Genomic DNA, 9,395 nt, shown 5'->3' on the forward strand with positions numbered 1-9,395 from the left:
GCAATGTCGAGGAACACCAATCTAATTTATTTTCCTGAAGAAAAGGGTTTAACTTTTGAATATTCGTTGCTACTGGTTTATTTTTCCGAATTTTACTTATGTCGTCCCTGAATTCATGAAATTGGATAATTTCGACAATTTTATCAAAAGCGAAATCCAGTTCTCTTGGCGAAATACTTTTTTCAAAGGGCTTCGACACCTTTCTGCACCTTTGAACCCGGTTCGAAACAAAAACCGACAAGGACGAGGGATGGGTTTTAATCCAGTGTAAAGTGATCTCGGAGTCTGTCCACAGGAAAACATTCTCAATGGGAGAATTTAGCAATGGCCTGACACGATTTTAGAGATTTGCTAAAAGGTGAGCTGCACACAGCTCAAGGCGAGGCAAAGTTTTCGTCTTGAGGGCATCTACTTTCGATTTGGCGGTCAATAAAGACACTTTCAAACCTTCAGCAGTTTGAGTCCGAACGTAGATGCACGCTCCATACGCTCGCATGGAAGCGTCAGCGAAACCATGTATTTGAATCGGGACTTGTGGATCTGTGTTGACGAATCGCGATACCTTAATTTTAGGCAGCTGCAGAAGCGTCGCTTTAAACGTCTCCCACGACGTGAGCAACTGCATCGGTAGCGACTCGTCCCAATCTAATTTTCGCAGCCACAGTTCCTGCAACAACATCTTTACATTTGTGACCAAAGGAAACAAGAGGCCAAGTGAGAAACTTCGTCTCGAAGGCTTTGCAGGTCCTCAACGCATCCGGCGCCAGTCAACAAATCGTCAACATAAAAATCATTCTGAATAACCTTTGAGGCTTTTGGATGAGTTGCTTGCGCCATCTCTCCTAGCCGCATTAAACACCGAATCGCCAAAATGTGTGCTGGCGAAGTTCCATATGTAACGGTGTTTAACTTAAAGATTTTCAGGGACTCAGAAGGATCTCGTCCCCATACTATGAGCTGGAAGTTACGATCAGCTTCGTCCACCATCACTTGGCGACACATCTTTTTGACGTCGGCCGCAAGGGCAAACTTATGCAATCTAAACCGAAGCAGAGTCGAGTACAGCTCCTCTTGAATAGTTGGGCCTACCATCAAAATGTCATTCAACGCTACCTGCGTAGAAGTACGGCTCGATGCAACGAAAACTACTCTTAACTTAGTTGAAGTACATTGTGGCCGTAAAACGCATTGGTGCGGAATGAAATAGTGCAGAGTATGCGGAATTTTGTCATTGGTGGAGCACATGTGGCCCAGTGAAACATATTCCTCCATGAATTCAATAAACATCTTCTTCAGCAAAGGGTCCTTTGACAATTTCCTTTCTAGCGACAAAAATCTACGTTTCGCAACTTCGTATGACGAACCAAGAGTATTTGGGTCAGATTTAAACGGCAAACGAGCCGAAAATCTTCCGGACGACAATCTTTGAGTATTTTTCTCAAAGTGTTGTTGACAGAGTTGTTGCTCAGGAGTATGGACTTTAGCCTTGGGCGGCAAGTCCTCAACAGACCAAAATTTCTGCAGGGTTGTGTCAATTGACTCCAACGCTTCCTCCTGGCATCTGAGATGCACCATTTTTTCAGCGTTTTATTATTTTCAGAGGCACATCTCCCTGACACTATCCAGCCGAAAACTGTCTTATGTAAGATGGGGAATTCAGGCCCCTGCTTTATCTGCCCAATAGATAAAAGTTCAAAGAATGTTTCAGCGCCGATAAGCATATCTTTTTTTTGGGGCTTGAACAAGAATGGATCTGCCAACTGAATATTTTCAAGCACCCTCCACCCGCTGGTGTTCACCGCTTGATCCGGATGATAACCAGAAATATTTTTCATAATCCAAAAATCGGACGACAATTGGCTGTTCCCTACTCGCGACTTCACAATCGTGTGTATTTTTTTTGTGGCTTGGGCATTAGTTCCACCAATGCCTCGCAAGCTCATGCACACGTCCTCTCCTGTAATTTTTAGCCTCTGAGCGAGCTCATCGGTTACAAAGTTTATTTGTGAACCAGAGTCGAGCAACGCTCGAGCTAATACGAACTCGCCGCTTTTGGTTTGGACGCTCACAACAGCAGTTGCAAGAATGACTCGATCCGATGCATTCGCATGCAAAACATGCGACGTGGATGGAGACTCCTGCATGAGCGTGGGCTGAGAAGAGGGTTGCAACGCGAAATTTGTGTTTGGGGCATATATGTGTAGCAAAGTGTGATGTGAGGAATTGCACACTCTACATCTGTTCGATTTGCATTTTTTGACAGTGTGACCCTTTCTTAAGCAGTTAATGCATAAGGGTGCTCTTTTAGCGAAATCGAATCTTTGCTGAACTGTTAGGGCTGCGAAGGAAGCGCAGTTTCCAATCTGATGTTCAGCTGAGTTGCAAAACATGCATTGAACAGAACAGAACATTCCTGGCAGCGACAATCGAAAAACTCCTATTTCCATTCTTCTAAGGGTTAGATTGGGTCTGCTGAACAGTTTTGGGCTTGGAAGCCTCTTCTGCTACCATGTGTTGGTATCGCCTGTTGAGGGCCGCCTCACATTCGCTCCAAAGTGGAAGCGAAGTATAATCTAACTGTTCTTCCCTTTTTCTTTTAGTTCCTGCATCGACCTTGCTCATTACCAGATGTATTAAAATAGCATTAGTAATGCGTCTATCATTCCCAATAGACAGCAAGGAGTCATACAAGGCTGTGACCGTGTCGATGAGGGTTCTCAAGGCTGTAGCTGAAGGCTGGGAAATTTTTTGCAAATTAAAAAGTGTCGATATGTTGTCAAAAAAAATAAGACAATCATTATCGTACACCCGCTTCAGGCTAGCAAGGGCTTTGGGATAATTTTCCGCAGTGACTTGAAAGGCCCTAACTGTTCCTAAAGCGTCTCCAGCTAAACACGAAATTAAATGATTGAATTTTTCAATATCGTGTAAAGTGAAAAGGCTTATAAAATTTTTAAATTCGGAGTGTTTTCCGCTAAAAGTTGGGAGAGCAACGCTCGGCAGACGGCATTGAGGCGGGCGATTTGCTGGCGGAGCGGATTTCTCGATATTATTTTGTTTGCACTTATTTAAAATTGAAATCAGCAATGACTATGTCATTACGGCCCTCTCTTCCAACTCTTCGCGGTATACGTCTTTTGTATCTTTCACTTCTATTTGGTTTTGCAAAAGGGAAGCATTTCCAATGTGCGTATTTAGAATCTCTAATCGACACTCAAGCTCGACCGGATTTATAGATAATTTAGCTTCTTTTAAGTGGCGATAAGTTCGGTTAATACTTTTCATGCAAACATCTCGTTGGTGTTTAAGATCTTCGATATCCTTAGTTGCCATTGCGTTTATTTGTTTGGTTGGTATCGAAGAGGTGTTAAATATTTATTTTTATTAAATTATTTATTTGTTAAATAATATAATAAAATCAACGAGTAATATACCGATCGCACACGGTGTAAGGGAGCTAACTGCCGAGAGAATTACAGCGAAAAATATCTAAATAGGGTTTTTATATTTTTTATATAAACCCTGCGACAGTATATGCCGCACGCACGCACTGTAGGGGAGCTACCGCTCAAGCTCAAGCGTACCGAAAAAACGAACAAACGTTTAGGCAGACCGAAAATTGCACTGCTGCAGCGATCGAGAACGAAAAAACGACAAAAGATAACTCGAAATAGCGGCAGCGGTGTCGGTGTGCGTGTGTATGTGTACGCGGCTAGCGGCTCTTCCTATGCAAATGCTAACGGAGAATGATACACTGACCGATAACTAAGGGCAACGAATATATAAGCCTGACGCCAAAATGCGCGCAAAATTATGAAAAGCGCGGAAAAATTGGAAAAGCGCGGGAAAATTCTGAAAAGCGCGGGAAATGTTCGGACAAACTGCGGCGAAAGTTATTGCCGCTAATTTTTTGAGAGCTACACTTTTCACAATTTGCACTTTTTTCCAACTGTTTTATTTATACCCTAAATTGGTGCTCACTACGACGAAAGTTGGGGGAATTAAGTTCGCACTAATTGGGTCGACGACGAGTATTTTATTTGCTTGTTTTTTGGCCAAAGCGATTCACATATAATTCGAAATATATTATGTTTATTGTAGAATTTTGGTTGTTAGTACATGCAAATTTTTATTTCTTGGTTAGAATGCTTACTATCTACCGATTTTTAACCGAATGCAAAAAGTTGAAAGATGGGCCAAAACACAATTGACAAAACGCCACAGATTAACTTTCAACTTTTGGCACTCTATACCTGGATGGCCGACTTGATAATTGCAACTTCCTTTTTGACTTCCATTTGGCGGCAGCAGCAAATTGAGCAATTAAATTTGCCGAAACGTCAGGTGCGACTTCAAGAACGGCAGAAAATTTCCAGCGACGAAATATTATTGAATTTAATTTATTGGCCGAACCGACACGAATAAATTGGTTTTTGTTGGTAATGTTTATAGTTTTCACCGAAAAAAAATTAAAACTCGCGAACTCTACTGCTAATCACGTCGGGGTCACCATGAAAATTTAATACTATTTTGTATTAACGACGCCAAAACTTGTGACTGCAGTAGTTCGACGATGTTAAATTGCGAATTGTGAAACTATTTCGAAAGCGCAACAAAAAGGAGTGGCTACGATGATGTTCGATTGATCACTCACTATTATATTTCAAGAATTTCTCTTAGAACCTAACTTATGCTACGGTGGCGAGAGACGAGGCGAATTCGCAAGAGCGAACGGACGAAAGCTTTATTGGCTCCCGCTCTCGCCCTACAACTAGTGATTTAAATCCAAGCGCCAAGTGCGCAAACAAATACTGTTTTGCATTAACAACGTGAACCTTGTGACTGCAGTAGTTCGAGACGATTTATTTTGCGAAACTTGTGAAGAAACTATTTCGAAAGCACGACGACGAAAAGGAGTGGTTACAATGACGTTCGATTGATCATTAACTTTAATATTTCAATAATTTCTCTTAGAACCTAACTTATGCTACGGTGGCGAGAGACGAGGCGAATTCGCAAGAGCGAACGGACGAAAGCTTTATTGGCTCCCGCTCTCGCCCTACAACTAGTAACTTCAAATACAAGCGCCAAGTGCGCAAACTCCGCCCCCTCTAAAGGGACGACGTCCTTCAGCCCAGAACGGGCAACAGGGCCACTCGGTGGACTGCTCGCCGATACTCCCCCTCCTGCGTCCTGACGTTCGCCATGCGAACCTTGCTATCGGCGCCGCCGCTACCACTCGTCCTATCCTCCACTGCTGGGGCGGGTTGTCTCCGGCGACGACGCACGAACCTTTGAAAAGCCAACAAAACCGCATCAGTGGTTAGGTGACGTACAAGGCCATGTACGACTTGTACGGTGGCTTACCACGGACACGATACGTTGTGCTGAAGGGACCACAAAAATCAACGCCACAAATATTGAACGGGCGGAGAGCTCGAAGTCTATCTGCTGGCAAGTTCCCCATAATTTGCGTCAAGAGTTTCGGCTTGCAGCGAAAGCAGCGCATGCCCGACCGAACTGTTCGCTAGTGGGCCAGCGTGACAGTTTGTAACGTGCAGGTATGCCATATAGGATTTGACGAACTGTGAGCTTTTAGACAGCAACAACGGGAATTTGGGTTCGTACGGGATAGGAGCATTCAATAACCGAACCCCAACTCGTAGCAATGTCGAGGAACACCAATCTAATTTATTTTCCTGAAGAAAAGGGTTTAACTTTTGAATATTCGTTGCTACTGGTTTATTTTTCCGAATTTTACTTATGTCGTCCCTGAATTCATGAAATTGGATAATTTCGACAATTTTATCAAAAGCGAAATCCAGTTCTCTTGGCGAAATACTTTTTTCAAAGGGCTTCGACACCTTTCTGCACCTTTGAATAAAACGAAAAACCCACGCGTAAACTCTCAGAAGCTTCAGGTGCGACGAAAAGGACTCTATTTTCTGAAGCACATAATTTAGCGCTGGGCTGACTAAGAGAGCTATTGCCGATTTGCATAGCTCCAGCGACATTACATCAGCCGGCAGTTCGAAATGTTTATTTACAGGCCAATTATTTTCTGAGTCTAGCAAGAACGAAGGCCCACCGAACCAAATGGACGTTGTAAGCTCCTCCTCGTACGTCACATCCTCGGGACACTATTTCTGCTGGGTTGACTTTCGTGGGAACGTGTCTCCAAATTGCTTTCTCCGACCACTCCTGAATTTCTGCAACCCGGTTCGAAACAAAAACCGACAAGGACGAGGGATGGGTTTTAATCCAGTGTAAAGTGATCTCGGAGTCTGTCCACAGGAAAACATTCTCAATGGGAGAATTTAGCAATGGCCTGACACGATTTTAGAGATTTGCTAAAAGGTGAGCTGCACACAGCTCAAGGCGAGGCAAAGTTTTCGTCTTGAGGGCATCTACTTTCGATTTGGCGGTCAATAAAGACACTTTCAAACCTTCAGCAGTTTGAGTCCGAACGTAGATGCACGCTCCATACGCTCGCATGGAAGCGTCAGCGAAACCATGTATTTGAATCGGGACTTGTGGATCTGTGTTGACGAATCGCGATACCTTAATTTTAGGCAGCTGCAGAAGCGTCGCTTTAAACGTCTCCCACGACGTGAGCAACTGCATCGGTAGCGACTCGTCCCAATCTAATTTTCGCAGCCACAGTTCCTGCAACAACATCTTTACATTTGTGACCAAAGGAAACAAGAGGCCAAGTGAGAAACTTCGTCTCGAAGGCTTTGCAGGTCCTCAACGCATCCGGCGCCAGTCAACAAATCGTCAACATAAAAATCATTCTGAATAACCTTTGAGGCTTTTGGATGAGTTGCTTGCGCCATCTCTCCTAGCCGCATTAAACACCGAATCGCCAAAATGGGTGCTGGCGAAGTTCCATATGTAACGGTGTTTAACTTAAAGATTTTCAGGGACTCAGAAGGATCTCGTCCCCATACTATGAGCTGGAAGTTACGATCAGCTTCGTCCACCATCACTTGGCGACACATCTTTTTGACGTCGGCCGCAAGGGCAAACTTATGCAATCTAAACCGAAGCAGAGTCGAGTACAGCTCCTCTTGAATAGTTGGGCCTACCATCAAAATGTCATTCAACGCTACCTGCGTAGAAGTACGGCTCGATGCAACGAAAACTACTCTTAACTTAGTTGAAGTACATTGTGGCCGTAAAACGCATTGGTGCGGAATGAAATAGTGCAGAGTATGCGGAATTTTGTCATTGGTGGAGCACATGTGGCCCAGTGAAACATATTCCTCCATGAATTCAATAAACATCTTCTTCAGCAAAGGGTCCTTTGACAATTTCCTTTCTAGCGACAAAAATCTACGTTTCGCAACTTCGTATGACGAACCAAGAGTATTTGGGTCAGATTTAAACGGCAAACGAGCCGAAAATCTACCGGACGACAATCTTTGAGTATTTTTCTCAAAGTGTTGTTGACAGAGTTGTTGCTCAGGAGTATGGACTTTAGCCTTGGGCGGCAAGTCCTCAACAGACCAAAATTTCTGCAGGGTTGTGTCAATTGACTCCAACGCTTCCTCCTGGCATCTGAGATGCACCATTTTTTCAGCGTTTTTATTATTTTCAGAGGCACATCTCCCTGACACTATCCAGCCGAAAACTGTCTTTTGTAAGATGGGGAATTCAGGCCCCTGCTTTATCTGCCCAATAGATAAAAGTTCAAAGAATGTTTCAGCGCCGATAAGCATATCTTTTTTTTGGGGCTTGAACAAGAATGGATCTGCCAACTGAATATTTTCAAGCACCCTCCACCCGCTGGTGTTCACTGCTTGATCCGGATGATAACCAGAAATATTTTTCATAATCCAAAAATCGGACGACAATTGGCTGTTCCCTACTCGCGACTTCACAATCGTGTGTATTTTTTTTGTGGCTTGGGCATTAGTTCCACCAATGCCTCGCAAGCTCATGCACACGTCCTCTCCTGTAATTTTTAGCCTCTGAGCGAGCTCATCGGTTACAAAGTTTATTTGTGAACCAGAGTCGAGCAACGCTCGAGCTAATACGAACTCGCCGCTTTTGGTTTGGACGCTCACAACAGCAGTTGCAAGAATGACTCGATCCGATGCATTCGCATGCAAAACATGCGACGTGGATGGAGACTCCTGCATGAGCGTGGGCTGAGAAGAGGGTTGCAACGCGAAATTTGTGTTTGGGGCATATATGTGTAGCAAAGTGTGATGTGAGGAATTGCACACTCTACATCTGTTCGATTTGCATTTTTTGACAGTGTGACCCTTTCTTAAGCAGTTAATGCATAAGGGTGCTCTTTTAGCGAAATCGAATCTTTGCTGAACTGTTAGGGCTGCGAAGGAAGCGCAGTTTCCAATCTGATGTTCAGCTGAGTTGCAAAACATGCATTGAACAGAACAGAACATTCCTGGCAGCGACAAACGAAAAACTCCTATTTCCATTCTTCTTAGGGTTAGATTGGGTCTGCTGAACAGTTTTGGGCTTGGAAGCCTCTTCTGCTACCATGTTTTGGTATCGCCTGTTGAGGGCCGCCTCACATTCGCTCCAAAGTGGAAGCGAAGTATAATCTAACTGTTCTTCCCTTTTTCTTTTAGTTCCTGCATCGACCTTGCTCATTACCAGATGTATTAAAATAGCATTAGTAATGCGTCTATCATTCCCAATAGACAGCAAGGAGTCATACAAGGCTGTGACCGTGTCGATGAGGGTTCTCAAGGCTGTAGCTGAAGGCTGGGAAATTTTTTGCAAATTAAAAAGTGTCGATATGTTGTCAAAAAAAATAAGACAATCATTATCGTACACCCGCTTCAGGCTAGCAAGGGCTTTGGGATAATTTTCCGCAGTGACTTGAAAGGCCCTAACTGTTCCTAAAGCGTCTCCAGCTAAACACGAAATTAAATGATTGAATTTTTCAATATCGTGTAATGTGTCATCTTTGTCAACGAAAGTTTCGAAAAGGCTTATAAAATTTTTAAATTCGGAGTGTTTTCCGCTAAAAGTTGGGAGAGCAACGCTCGGCAGACGGCATTGAGGCGGGCGATTTGCTGGCGGAGCGGATTTCTCGATATTATTTTGTTTGCACTTATTTAAAATTGAAATCAGCAATGACTATGTCATTACGGCCCTCTCTTCCAACTCTTCGCGGTATACGTCTTTTGTATCTTTCACTTCTATTTGGTTTTGCAAAAGGGAAGCATTTCCAATGTGCGTATTTAGAATCTCTAATCGACACTCAAGCTCGACCGGATTTATAGATAATTTAGCTTCTTTTAAGTGGCGATAAGTTCGGTTAATACTTTTCATGCAAACATCTCGTTGGTGTTTAAGATCTTCGATATCCTTAGTTGCCATTGCGTTTATTTGTTTGGTTGGTATCGAAGAGGTGTTAA

The sequence above is a fragment of the Drosophila gunungcola genome (assembly GCF_025200985.1).
Source record: "Drosophila gunungcola strain Sukarami chromosome 2R unlocalized genomic scaffold, Dgunungcola_SK_2 000015F, whole genome shotgun sequence".
Classification (NCBI taxonomy): domain Eukaryota; kingdom Metazoa; phylum Arthropoda; class Insecta; order Diptera; family Drosophilidae; genus Drosophila; species Drosophila gunungcola.